General features: G+C 48.4%; 1 pseudogene; it reads left to right on the forward strand.

Moving 5' to 3' along the window:
* Nucleotides 1-213: 213 nt before the first annotated feature.
* LOC123039556 (uncharacterized) lies at nt 214-14,776 on the forward strand (annotated as a pseudogene).
* The last annotated feature ends 447 nt before the right edge of the window (nt 14,777-15,223 follow it).

Here is a 15,223-nt window from a genome sequence, read left to right on the forward strand (position 1 = left end):
GATCTGGCCGTCGACCGCACGGGGAGGCGGGTGGCGGCAGCGACGGCGGCGATGTGGGCGGGAGGAGAGGAGGCGTGCGGGAGGGGAGGCGAGGGGAGGGGAGGGGAACGAGAGAGAGGGAGAGGAGGCGCGCGGGAGGGGGAGGGGAGCCGGCTAGGGTTTGCCTCCACGGGAGTCGACGCTTTTGTACCCCGGGCGAGTGAAATGACGAAAATGCCCCCGGCGGGGAAGGCTATTTACGCGCGGTGGCACGGTCGAGGTGAGACTGTTCATTGCAACAGTAACTAATTTTTATCCGACGGACGAGGTCATTCCAGGGCTCGATCCGACGGCTACGGCCAGGAAGCCCAAATCGCTGAGGAGGCGGGAGGATCATCCGAATCCTTACTTCTCGATACCTAGATAATGTTTTTTTCACTTGTTGTTTGCGTACGTTTCTGCAGTCGGTGGGACTTCATGTTCATCAGTGTTAATTAAAGGCCAGCTGACCACGTCCTGATTTCCCTAACCCCTCGCGTCGCCTCCCCTCGGGCGACGCCAGGGGATCCCCAAACCCTAGCCGCGAGCCTCCCTCAACCCCTCCCCTGCCGCCATTGCCGCCGGCCGGGCCCGGCGCCATAGGCTCCTGGGGGGGGGGGGTCGCTGCGGTTCTCCCATGAGGCAGACGAGGCGCTTCACGCGGGGATATCGAGGGCGATAGTTAGGGCGGCGCCCCTACTGTATGGTGGCGATTGGAGCACCATGGTCGGCGGAGTGTTTGACCGGATGGGTGGTGGCGGTGACGGTGCTCCATAGGGTGATTGCTCTCCCTGCAGATGGGTGGCAATGATGCCTGCGAATCTGGAGTCCTGCCCAGATCCGTCACGGTGTGGCCTCGGCCGGCCGGTGGCGCGAGGAGGGACCGGCGAGGGGCGGCTGGAGGCTCCCTGCCGGCGTGCTAACGGTGACTTTTGTCTTCACGGCGAGCCTCCGTACGGTTCCAGTCAGCTGCGAGATCGGGGGTACGCGACTTCTGGTAAAAATCGCGTCGACTACGGTCATGGTGGGCGATGGAGCGTCTCTGACGTCATTCCCTTCTCAAGGCATCATTGTTGCAGGTCGCGGCACCACACTCAGGATGCTCCAGGGGAAACCCTAGATCTGGGTCTTCCCGGATCAGACGATGACGACATCTTCGATGTCGTTCTCCCTCCTGGGGACATCATTTTTGAGGAGGTGCTGACTTGAAGGGCCCCGCGGTGGAGCAGGGTTTCATCTTCCGCGTCGCCTCCCCTCGGGCGACGCCAGGGGATCCCCAAACCCTAGCCGCGAGCCTCCCTCAACCCCTCCCCTGCCGCCGTTGCCGCCGGCCGGGCCCGGCGCCGACTACGGTCGTGGTGCAGTGGAGTCTCGGCATCTGCGGGTTGACGGACTCTCGCAGGAGGACGGCGTTATCTGGCGTCGTGGTGGTGTTGACGGCAGGCATGCAAGGTCGATGCGTAGGTTCCTGTTCTGAAGATGGATCAGTGGAAGATGGGGGTGGCCGCCTCTGAGAGTGCGCGAAACTGGTGTATGGCCCGGACCCGACATTGTGGCTTGGTTGGGGTCTCCGGCTTTAGGTGTTAGGCTTTGGTGTGAAGTCTGTTTGGTATTTGCAAATCACAGAATCGATGACTAATATTCCCAAATCTCAAATCTACGACAGAGCGAAAAGCTAGCTACAAGAAGGTGTCCAGGTTCAATGCACTCGATCCCTGTCGTCGTTCAAAGTTCAGAGACCCAGATGATGACTAGTTTCAAAGCAGGGATACTTGGGAAGGGCATGGAGATGGAGATACTTAGGGTATAAGTATCTGTGGAGAAGCATCATTCGCAGAGGCGAGACTCTTCTTACTCATGTCGGATGTTAGAAGGGAGAGAGATAATTGGTGGAATAGTTTTTCAATTGCTTGAGCCTCGTGGGTATATATATAGGAGTACAATGATCTACTTGGAGTACAAGACAAGGCAGGAAAAATCCTAGTTTATCTTATGTTTCCTAATGAATTCATATACTCAACATCCCCCGCAGTCACAATGGTAGCGACGCAGGCGGTGAGACTAGAGAAGAATCCGAAGGCAAGCCGACGGACAGCCCCCCCCCTAGTCATAACGGTTGAGGCATCGCGGAAGGCGTGGCTGGATTGGAAACCGACGAAGTGGTGTAGCCATGGTCGAGGTAGCCGTGCGACGAACGCCGTGGTCGGTGTCGAGTCGGGGGTCGTCGGAGTCAAGGTAGTCACCGCGGAGCCCTGGAAGGAGAGCGGTGGCGGCGGCGGCCTAAGGAGGCGGCGGCGGCTAGAGAAGGAGTGCGGCGGCGGTGCTCGAAGTAGCCAATAATGAACCCGACAGCGTGACGAAGACCGGCGCAGACGGTGATGTTCCTGCCTCAAGGAAGGTGGCGCGGCGAAGTCAACGCGTGTGGATGGCGGTGGACCGCGGACCGCAGCGTTACAGCCCGAATGGGCAACGCAACGGCGGCGGGCAGGTCGGGGCGACGGCGGGGAAGAAATACTAGAGGTCCTCACCTCCATCTAAAATGAAAAAAATACATTTTAAAAAATAATCCACACCTTCGTCTAAAAAATTTCAAAAGATTTCTCACTACGGCCAACCAGCTGCACCACGTGGCATAGCTGATTGGCTTCCCTTTACGTGTAGCTTAATGTGTTTAATTCCACAGCAAATAAAAACCAGAATGACTAATTCACATCTAGATGTTTTTTAAGAATTTCACATCTAGATAGTTCATCAGATAATAAAGGGCTTCAGAATCTGTATAAAATATATATTTTAATTGTTTTTTGCTGATGTTGTGTGATGTCATGCTTGGATATGACATAGTTATGTAACGTCTAAATGAGTCCTAGCCACACCCAATAAAAACAGCTCAAACCAACAAGGCAGTCACCCTCCATCTCCCCAAACTTACCCAGCCGAACCTCTTCCTGTCAGCGACGGGCTGCCTCGTGGGCGGGTGCACCGGGCTGGACGGGAGGGTGTTTTGGCAAAAGCGCCCACCGCTTCGAGGCGAGCGGCCGGGCCCAGTGCCACGTCGACCTGTGCAAAATTGCAAAAACCACCCTATATGTATTTATTTGCCAGCCTCATCCACTGTCCAAGCCGTTCCATCATCTATACTGTACTTACAAGGCGACGGCGATGGCCGTGGCAGGAGCAGCCTGCGCCTCCCGGCCGCCGCGCTCGCCGCGCTGGCGAGGGCCCGCGTCGCCGCGCGCCGCGGCGGGGGCGGTGGAGATACGGGTCTGCACGAACCACACGTGCGCGCGGCAGGGCGGGCGCGAGGTGCTCGTGGCGCTCGAGGGGCTCTCGCAGCCCCCGCCGCGCGTCGACGTGGCGTCCTGCGGGTGCCTGGGCCCCTGCGGCGCCGGGCCCAACGTCGGCGCCTCCATCCCGGGCCGCGGTAACGCCGTGTTCGGCCATGTGAGCACCTCCTCGGCGCCGCCGAGTTCGACGCCGCAGCGGGGCTCGCCGCGTTGGCCCTACGGGAGAAGGCCGAGGCCGTGATCGCCGACGGGAAAAGCCGCCGAGGTGGAGGCCCTCTTCACCGAGGTGCGTGCTGCCGTGCTCTGCTGTTTTGTCTCCTTTCTCTTCAGAATAATGCCATGGACAGAGCTGCATGCAGTTCTCGGCTTAGTGTTCTGATTCAGTGATTACCATGGCTTGTATGTACTTAGAGCATCGCAATGCATGCTCCCGGTGGACTGATCTGGCCTATGGAGGCAGGTCTACTCTGCTCTGCTGAATTTGGTTGGAGAACTAGCTAGCGTGTGAAGTTGACTTCAACGCCAACCAGATACACGATGGCGAGCACGAGCGGCGGAAATGGCGGCGCGCCCGACTCGCCGATCACTACTAGGGAAAAGCCTATACACAAAATATTACCAGCAGCGCTCCATAAAATACCACACTGCTACTACTTAACAGCAGCGCGTGTTAGAGAAACGCGCTGCTGACAGGAAAATATCAGTAGCGCGTCCACCACAAACCGCGCTACTGCTATAATTGCCATGACCTCGCCCCCCCCCCCCCCCCCCCCCCGCTTGTTATAGCAGTAGCGCACTATACTGAACCGCGCTACTGTATAGAAGTTAGCAGCAGCGCGCTTATAGGAAAACCGCTACTGCTAAGATCTGCCCACAAGTTTAGTCCCACCTCGCTCCATGAACAGGGTGTCTACCACCTTAAATATGTTATTTCTGAAACTACCACAACCAGTTGGTCTTCACTGAACTCTATGTGTAAAATTTGTGGGCGCAATATGAGTCCTCTCCGGTTCCTACCGGATAGGACTCATATTGACAATTCAGATTGTACACAAAAAAATTATTGATGGCCAATGTATTTTTGCATTGAGGTATTTTTTGTATAGTTACACTTAGCAGGAGCGGTTTATGTGCAAAGCGCTACTGCTATTCAGATTAGCTGCAGCGCGTTTTGGCAAACGCGCTACAACTATCCCTACCTTATCCCCACGCGCACGACCGGCCCTCACTCACACTCTCACTCTCGCCCCCCGTGCCGATAACCGTCGTCGTGCGTCGCCGCCGCCGCCTCCGCCTTCGTCCGTCCGCCGCCGAGGTACTCCCCTCCTTCCGTCCCTCCTCCCTCCTCCTCGCACATCCTCCCTCCGCCTCCGCCGCCGCCCTCCTCCCTCCGCCTGCGGCCGCCCCTCCTCCCTCCTCCGCTAGCAGCCCTCCTCCCACCACCCTCGACCTCTCCGCCCCTAGCTACCTCTCCGTCGCCCCCCACCCCCTGCCACTAGTTAGTACTAGATTTAGTAGTTGTAGATGTTAATTTAGGGTTCATAGCTAGTACTAGATGTTGCTTAGTTAGTACTAGATTTTTAGTAGTAGTAGAGGTTAATTACTAGTAGTGATGGTACTAGTAAACTAGATGTTGCTTAGTTAGTACTGGATTTTTAGTTGTAGTTGAACTAGTTTACTAAGTAAATTAATATAACTAGTTGAACTACTTTATTTTTAGAAAGAACTAGTTTTTTTCTATTTATAGTAAGTTTATATTTAGTAAGAACTAGTTGAATTAATAAAACTAGTTGAACATGTCATATTTGTTGTTATTTTTTAGTTTAAGCAATTATTCGGGATGTATTAGTGATAACTTATATGGTTTCTCAGGTGACCACCGTCGTCCCCGTCACCGACCCCCTCCGACATCCCCGTTGTCGTCCCTGTCACCGACCCCCTCCGACATCCCCGCCGTCGTCCCAGTCACCGACCCCCTCCGACATCGAGGTGAGACCAACCAAATATCCTTGTATATCTTTTGTTGTTGCTCAAATAGGATATGTGGTTGCCCAAGTGGCCGTTCATGTTCAGTTTACATCTCCGAGTGGCCTATGTTTTGCCGGAGTGTTGATTAATTTCCGTTCCGGCAAATTTCAGGTGCTCGATATGTCCTTTTTTAGCAAAGGTCATGCCGGATTTTTTCGTGAATTCTGGCATGACTTGTGCTAGAATATGTACAAGTTTAATCTTTGAATTATGAACGTAGGAAATGTCGTACTCGGACGACGACAGTATCCCGGGGGAGTGTAGCTGGTGCCACGACGATCGAGGTATGTGCGACAGGTTCGTTCAGCTGGACGAAAATCGGCACTTCAGCATTAAGCTCGAGGAGACCTTCGATTGTGAAACGGTACGCAACAACGACAAGTGTTTTTTTCGTAACTAAGCATGACTTCAACTATTTCAACGTCTAATTTTCATATTTTACAATTTGACTAGCTTATCCCATGCCATGCAAGACGCTGTGTCTTGGAAAGGATGGGTTTTGAAGACCATGAAAATTTCGAAACAAAGAAAATACACCTATGGACCCATCATGATATGGATTTTGAAGTAAATCTGTGCAATGCTCAGAGCGTAACCCATTTTGGTTGCCAAAATTGGGAAGCACTTTGCAAAATGTATGGTTTTTATGAGGGTATGATTGTCACCATGGGTCTTGGTGATCCTGACATCGAGCAAGACAATATGGACATTTGGGTCCTTGTTGATACGCTTCCGATTGTACCGCTATGTGAGTTTCTCAAACATAGTTATTAACTAATTTATATTGTTTATTTCAAAATTGTTGATAGCTTATTTCCATTGACAGCTTATTTTGATTCTTCAAAGACTGTACGGAAGATGGTAGATAAAACACACTACACCGATGGCACCAAATTAACGTATAAGGAGAAAAATCATCTGATCGCATTGTCTACTCTTCTTGAGAATTACAATAACTATTATCGAACTCCTCCAAATTATGGTGAATACGTGCCACTAGTGCATGTGTTGAACCACGGTAACTTCTCTGGAGATACCCTGGTAAGATTTTTTACTATTACGACATCCGTGTATCTTTTGCATACTTCTAAAACTAGTACATCATTGCTAACTACGAAGTTATTATTATGTTTTTCAACAAAAACTCCCGATGGATTGTGTGCCTCATCTGATGTCTCTGAATGGTCGCCTCTCAGTTCTGAACATAATGCCAGGCAAATCTAGGGAGCTCACCTGTGCATATCGGATTTCTAAAACCGGTGAACACATGATCATCAAAGAATGGAAGAAATGTATGGACATTCGCAAGGAGGTTCTTGGAAGTAACATTCAGCGAAAGGCAAGAATTGGAGACAGGCTAATCTCCATTCTCCATAATGGAGAGTCAGGGGCTATCTTGTTTTTTGCTATTTTACCTTAGAAAATGTAGTAGGTCTTAATCGAATGTAGTAGGTTCTATGAGGTAAAATATGTCTATTATGTGGTAATGTGTTAGAGTTGATAATGAGGAGTACTTGTGATTACGACTAGTGACCAATTTGCTATGTGATGTCATTGATGAAAACGATGATCTTGAGGAGGTGTTATATGACAATGATGTATTATGATGATAAGTTGTTAATGATATGATGATGATGATGATATTATTATATTATTGGGTGAAAGAACCGGGGATTAGTTTCAAGTGGATGGACATCCACTTGAAACTAGTCCACGGTTCTTTCACCCCGTGATGTAATAACTCATTATGATGTAAAAACAATCTCAAGATTCCTGTTGTATGAAAACTTGTGTAAAGGTGTATGAATACAACATGAAATAAAAAAGAAATAAAATACTAAATAGTAGTAGTAGCGCAGGAAAGTAGAAGCGCTACTACTAATTACCAGTAGCGCGGTCCAGAAGAAGCGCTACTACTAAGTCAATTTAGTAGTAGCGTGGATCCAGGCGCGCTATTGCTAAGCATTAGCTGTAGCGCCTTATCAGTAGCGCTCCTGCCCGTGCTACTGATAGGCCTAAAACCCGCGCTGCTGCTAGGCTTTTCCCTAGTAGTGGATCTCCACCTTGCTCACACGATCTCGTTCAACGACGGGGTTCTCACGCTTCGACACGATGCGCTATGCCTTTGTTCTCACGGACTCGCGCGGTGTCACGATCGACACGCGCTTCCTTCGAGAGGGAGAAGAGATCATCGATGTCGGTGATGTGATCTCCTTCCCCTGCCACTTCGCCAAGGTGCGGGATCGGCTACCGGCGGCGACCACCGCGCTGGGCGACACGGAGCGAGATGCAGCGGTACACGGGAGACGTGCGGGTCTGCACGCAACCGGGCCGGGTCAAACTAGGGCGCACCTAAACCCCACCAACCACCCATCAATGGCGGATATGCGACACCTGGGGGCGATCCACCCCACCGAGCGGGGCGACAACACAGGTATAAGATCCCCTCCCCACCCGATCCTTTACCTAGAGGTTTCCTTCTCCCATTTCTGGGCGGCAGCGAAGAACCCTAGATCCAAAACTCCAGAGACATTTGAGTGGTGGGACGGCAAGTTGGGGGGCGATCCTCGTTTGTTCGCGGCTGTCACAGCTAGTCCACCCATGGCGAACGATGCGGGGCGCAGGTTCCATGGAGAGAGATGCGGAGGTGGCGGCGGCGGCCGCTCGGACCGCGGAGGAGGGCGCCAGAGCGGCCGTGGCAATGGCCGCGGAGGCAACCGCAGCAAGTTCTCCTGGCGGTGTGAAGATGGAGGCGACCACTCCAACACTACTTCACCAGCAATCCAGCCGGGGTCGGGGGACAACTCGCGCTGGGACGAGGCGGCGGGTGCCAACCGCTGTGAGATCCAGGACGGCGGGGTCTAGGTGCAAAAGGCTCAGGCTTCATCGGGCTCGGGCGACACCACCGCCGGGCGCCAGGCTGCATCTTCACCTCGTCAGACTCAGGGAAAGAAAAACCCTGCTCAGATGCCTCCTTCCAAGAAACTAGATGCCTGCCCCATTTGCAAAGCGCATGAACACCCTCCTAGTCGATGCCCTCAAGCTTACTGTGAGTGTTGCAGCAAGCTAGGACATCTGGCTTCTGTATGTGTTGAATTCCTGCCTTGGTAGTGTATGACACCTATGTGCGCGTTTCAGTCTAAGGGGTAGGGATTTTACTACATTCATGACTCCTGTACTGCTAATCAGATTAAGGAGAGGGCCAATAACATTGTTGTTACTATAGTGGAAGGGGAAACATCTACTCGTCAGATAGAATTAGACCTAACTTCCTACCTAGCCACTGGATGGAGGTGTTCTGCTCATATGATAGGGCCGAGGGTCTTTGTTGTTCGTTTCCCTAATCCTCGTGCAGTTGCACGGATCTGCTATGTGGGAGAGTCACTCTTAAAACCACTGGGGCTGTTATTCATGCTACGCATTGGTCTTCCATAGTTGGGGCCAAGGGGGTGATGGAAGTGGCATGGGTTAAGGTTAGCAATGTCCCTTTAGACAAAATAAGTGAAAGGAATTTGGCCTATGTGGCTTCTCTGGTCGGGGTTCCCCTGGAAATTGATGCAGCTACCCTACACCTCCCGGCCTCTGTCCGGGTTAGGTTGGGATGCAGAAATGTCGACGAGATTCTTGTGATAGCTGAAGCTGTCCTGGGAGACCACTTTTATGATTTTTACTATGAGGTGGACCAGATCTTGGTGAGTGATCCTAAAAGGGAGAAGGAAAAAGTGCAAGCGCCTTCTAATCCTGATAGGAGTAATACTGAAAAGAAAAATGCCCCCTCTTCGACTCCTGGAGCTCATATGGCTGACTTATCACATGGGCTTGGAGGGAAATCTCCCTGCATTCCCCATGGAGGTAAACCAGGCCCAATTCGGGAGTCCCAAGAGAGCACTGATTCGGATGAATCGCTCCACAAGACCCTCCTTATTGAAACCATGGTGCTTGAAATATCTCAGGATAATGTAAGGCCTCCTATTAAGATTCCTACAGATATTTGCATGAGCTTGCCAAAAAAATCTTACTCTGACATCGTTAAAAAATCTCATCAGGTGGTGGATGTTACTGAACACTATGGTACTGGTGTGACAAACACTAATGAGTACATGGTTGAGATGCCTAAGGGCGAGATGGATAATGAGGTGCTGGCTGCTCCTCCGCTGGTGACTAAGGAGAACCTCCGCTTCAGCCTGCGCAATGCACAAAACAAGATGGAGAGGGTTGAAGAAAAAGTTATGACAGCAGCAAAAAAGCGAGATCTAGAAGGTATACCACATAACCTTAACTCTTTTGATGCACTATCCAATCCTGGTCTTATTATTAGGGCCGTTAAAATGGGAGTTAACATTCCACACACTGATTTTACTAGTATGGATATCCTTAGAGAACTTGAGAACTGTAGAAACATGGAAAAAATGGCGGTAAATGCTGATGAGCATAATAAAGATAATAGAAAAATGATCCTTACCAATGAAAAATGGGATCAGACACCCCTGAACATGAATTGGGAAGTGGATAATAATGTAGATGAGGAAAAATATACTGTGATGCGGTCTAGGAAGAAGAGAGAAAGAAAACCCAATGTGGTAATAGCTAGGCCGGTTACCAGAAATCAAAAAAATGGGGCAACCTTACAGAATGAATCTGGAAGCTCTACTCAGCCTCCTAGTAGAGCTTTCAGAAAGAGGCGGGGGAGGAAAAAGAAAAAATGAACGGTCTCTTTTGGAATTGTAGAGGAGCAGGTAAAAGAGGGAGGACTACCTGCTTCTCTGACATCATTAGAGACCACTCCCTCGACTTTATGGGCATCCTAGAAACGAAGAAGGATAAGTTTGTACCCAGATACCTTAGGAAGATCGACCCCTTTGAGAGGTTTAATTGGAATGGGATCCCTTCCATTGGTAAATCTGGTGGTATCCTATGTGGAATCAGAAAAGAAACCTTGGAAATTGTGTCTTGGGCGGCAGGTAACTATATACTGCAGGCTACAATTTTTGACACTAAAATCAAATGTGCTTGGACCCTTGTGGTAGTATATGGGGCAGCACATGATGAGAAGAGGGACGAGTTCCTTGATGAACTAACCTCGTTTTGTGGCAACATTAAAACCCCTTATGTGATTGGGGGTGACTTCAATATACTACGGAATAGTAGTGACAAGAACAAGTCTCCCCGTCGATCTCAGCATATGGATAGGTTTAACAGTGTCATTCAATCACTGAACCTTGGAGAGATTCATATGGGAGGAGGCAGATTCACATGGACCAATAAGCAGAGACACCCCACGTTCGAAAAGCTCGATATTGTGCTCATGAGCTTTGACTGGGAAGACCTTTTCCCACTAGTTGTTGTCCGTAAACTAGTGAGAGATATCTCAGGTCACAACCCTCTGTTGTTGACAACAAATCCCTTGAAAAATAGTCCTATGCACATGCGTGAGTTCAGATTCGAGCTCAGCTGGTTGAAGAATGAGGAATTCTATGCTAAAGCTAAGATGATCTGGGAGCAGCATGTGCAAGCTGAGGACCCTATTGACGTCCTAAACATAAAACTAAAACGTATCAAAAAATACATTAAAGGATGCGGTTCCCACCTTTTCGGCCATGCCAAAAAGAGGAAAAAATGGTGTAAAAAGGAGCTGGAAGAGATTGAAGAAGGAGGAGGCTGGCCCCCTGAATCCTGAGTCTTATGAGAGAAGAACCCTCTTGAGTGCTGAGCTCAATGATATTCTGGCTGATGAAGAGCTCTTCTGGCTTCAGCACTCAAGATAACTTGGGATTTCCTTATTGAATGCCATCGCAATCGGGGCTTTGGACCTACCTGGTGTGGCTGGGTAGATAAGATTCTTAGAAATGGCACCTTGAGTATTAAACTCAATAATGAAAATGGCCCGCACTTTCAAAGCCACAAAGGGGTTCGCCAAGCCAACCCTCATTCCCCCTTCTTGTTTAATATTGTTGTAGAAACCCTCTCGAAAATGGTTCTCAATGCCCAAAAAGAGAAGCTACTTGTTGGGCTCGCACCGGACTTGATCGAGGGGGGAGTGGCCATCTTACAGTATGCGGATGACACGGTCATCTGCTTCGAGCATGACAAAGATGCAGCTGTAAACCTTAAACTTCTTCTATACATGTTCGAGCTTATGTCAGGCCTTAAGATTAACTTCATGAAAAGTGAGATCCTCTGTGTTGGGGGAGATGATGAGACAATTGCCTTCTATTCTGAGTTGTTTAACTACAGCATTGGGCACTTCCCTATGAAGTACTTGGCAGTGCCGGTCAGCTTTTCCACATTACATAGTCTGGACTGGGATTTCTTGGACGAGAGATTCCTTAAGTGTTGTGAATCCTAGATTGGGAATGCAGTCCTTAATACATCTTTAACCAGCATAGTTTTCTATTATATGTCGATGTTTTTACTCTCGAAAAATGTGATTGGGAAACTTGACAAGCACCGTAAGCGATTCTTTTGGCAAGAGCATGAAGGTCGGAAACGATACCATTTGGTGAAATGGTCCAGAATTTACCGCTCCAAGGAAAAAGGAGGCATGAGGGTGAAAGACCTGCATAAACAAAACATTAGTCTCCTCACCAAGTGGTGGTGGAAGTTGGAAACACGGCAAGGGCTGTGGCAGGACATAATTCGAGCCAAATACCTCAAAAAAGACACGATTGTTTTGGTTAAATCTAAATTTGGTGATTCTCCTATTTGGAAGGCTATTATGAAAGTCAAAGAACACTACCTAGTGGGGAGAAAGGTAGTTCTAAAATCTGGTAACCTTGCTAGAGTGTGGGATGATTATATCAATAATAAACCCCCTTTATGTGATCAATTCCATGCGCTATACAACATTTGCAATGATCAAGGGATCACGGTTGCAAGCTTTAAAAACGGTGTGGATGACAATTTCTTTCGAAGGCGTCTCCACCCCCTCTGCTAGAGCAGTGGAGGGAAATGCAGAAAGTGGTGACCTCGTGGCCGACCACTAATGAACCTGATAAGGTTGTATGGTCCTTGGGGAGAAAAGAGAACAAGTTTACTACCAAATCAGTTTACAATTACCTGGAAAGAAACCTGGCTGGTTGTAGTTATAAGGGGATCTGGCAAGCCAGAATTCCACTTAAGATACAATTTTTCCTGTGGCAACTTTTCCAAGACTCCATTTTAACTAGAGATGTGATGAGAAGGCGAAATTGGTTGGGGAATCCTTCCTGCTCCTTTTGTGATAACAGAGAGACAGCCCAGCACATGTTCTTCACATGTCCGGTGGCTAGGGTCATGTGGAGGACTGTCGGATGTATGCTGGGAACGGACCTGTGTCCGAACAATATATGGCACTATTTTTCCTGGTGCTATAGTTTCCTTCCAGATGGGGAGAGGTTCTATACCTTTGGCTTAGCTGCACTCTGTTGGGCTATGTGGAATTGCCATAACAGAACCACCTTTGAGTTCAAGAAGTTGAGATCTCCATTTGATGTAATATACGTTGCTTGTGGTTATATTACATATTGGGCAGTTCTGATGATGGGAGAAGACCGTGAAGCAATGGAGCGGGGATCTAAGATGCTGAGAATCAATGCTTCGAACATGATGCGTATCTGTGCGGCTCCGGGAGGGACGAACTGAAGGGCGCGGGCAAAGAGCTTCTCTCCAGTTCGCTTCGCTTGAGACATGCTATCCATTGTTCTTGGCTCTTTTGGTATTTGTAGCCTGGTGGTGTGAGTGGGTTTAGGCTCCTGCATGAGCGTAACTTTGTTTAGCCTGATGGTTCTGGTAGCTTGGCGTGGATATTTTGGTGTCGCTGGGTTTCCCCCCGCGATAAACTGCCCGATGACAGGTGTTTATCATGGGTTTCCCAGGGATGCTTTGAACTCGCTTTCCCCTTTCTTTGGTTTCCTGGTTGGTTTGCTGAACTGTTGTATTTCCATTATGTGAGTAATGGGAAGGGGTTACGCCCGGTTCAAAAAAAAGCGTCTGACAGTGTAAACGTGAACTTTGATGAGCTTGGCATGTGATGCTTGGTTGCAATTTTGCAGGTGTAAGGTGAGAATAGGGATTGGGGGTACCGCCGGCGCGCTCGCGGATGCCGAGGAGGCGATAAGGATAGCTCCCAGTTTTCCTCATGTATCACTTGTAGATTGAGCTCCTTTGCTTGTTCATGATACTGCATCCTTAGTTAGGTATGGTGTATTGTTTATGAATTGGACGGCCATTTTCTGTCAGAAACCGTGTGCCAATAGCTTTGCGTTAACTACTCGCTCCGTTCCTAAATATAAGCAGTTTTAGAGATCCCAATGTGGACTACATACGGAGCAAAATGAATGAATCTACAATCTAAAATATGCTTATATACATCCGTCTGTAGTCCGAATTGAAATCTCTAGAAAAGGCTTATATTTAGAAACGCAGGGAATAGTAAGTTGAGGTTGGGGAAAGCCATGATGAGTACCTATGACAGTGGAGTGAATTGAAAAAACCATTTAGTATGCTTGATCATGAGTCGATGACTTGCAAAATTGAGGGCTGTGGTTACCAAATATGGACTAAAGGCAGTACACAGTTGCAGTGCTTAACCTTGCAGCACAAGGGGCACGAGGGATATCATCATATGGCTGGTAAAAACAACTACATCTCATAATGTGAAACGGTTTTCACTTTTATCTTATTGGTGGACGAGATGAATATAATGAGTAACTTATCTATGAACATAACGTCAGACGATGTTCATTTGTATGATGTCAAAGGCAGTATAATTCCATACATACATCTGTAGTCTGGACCATGTATTGATGTCATTCTGATCAAATAATTGTAAACATAGATGGAGGTTAGCAAGCTTCATTGAAGCTTCGAGACGACATCGCATGTTTAATGCTTTCAAAGTGCCTACTTGAGTGCCTTGTCTTTTTTTCCCACAAAGCAAAAAAAAAGAGTGCCTTGTCTTTTTTCTTCTTATCTTGGAGACTGTTTTGAAAACATCTTTGTGCATAGCTTCGTTCGGAATGTGAAATATTTCCATGTTGTTCTTTTTTATGTCCGTTTATTGGACAATTAAACACTTGTAGTTTGATGCCTGGCTTTCTTAATAAAGAAGCATGCAGCCTTCTTACTTCTGAAGCATCAAGTTCTGTGGGCATACCGTCTTCATAAGGTCTTGTGTATCATGGCTACGCAGTCTCACTTGTTGCGAGGGGACGCACTATTCGCTCCGGGAGACTACCACTCCGCAGAGGATGCTTTTGCACGCGCCTTGGATCTTGACCCATCTATTCGTCGGTCCAAGTCTTTCAAGGTCAGTGTTGAAAAATGCACTGTAGTTTTGGCATTTCATGGTTCCGATTGCAGTCGCATGATTTAGCGATGCAGACTTTCTATGCTGACACTCCCTTGTCCAGGCCCGCTTGGAAAAGCTACGGGAGAAGCTTGTAAGTGTCAGCAGTTCATCATAGTTCGCACTCAAAACTGCACTTCTAAGATGAGATGAAGAGGTTCATCCAGCAAGAAATGTATAGCTTGTGGATCCATGAGTCTAATTCTCAATGCAACCCCTGCAAGTGTCATATCTAGCTAGCTTTGCTCGTTCATTTTAAGATTCTGCAGTGTACAGTTTTCTGTTAACTCTTTAGAAGAAGAGAGGATATATATGCTGACCATTGTTGTGTCCATATGTATTTTTGAACTCGATATATCATATTTGAAATAAATATAACAAATTCAGATGTAGCTATGGAGTTCTTTATAGGGTTAGTGCTTTAAAAAAAATCTTCATTGCTTTCCATTTGTGAACTATTTCCCCTTTACTATTTTGGTATACCATACTGGCACTAATTTTATTCAGATTAGTTTTGAGCCAACTTGGATATGAAGGAAATGTGATTTCGTAGCGAGACAATTCT

Source organism: Triticum aestivum, chromosome 2B (assembly GCF_018294505.1).
Source record: "Triticum aestivum cultivar Chinese Spring chromosome 2B, IWGSC CS RefSeq v2.1, whole genome shotgun sequence".
Classification (NCBI taxonomy): Eukaryota; Viridiplantae; Streptophyta; class Magnoliopsida; order Poales; family Poaceae; genus Triticum; species Triticum aestivum.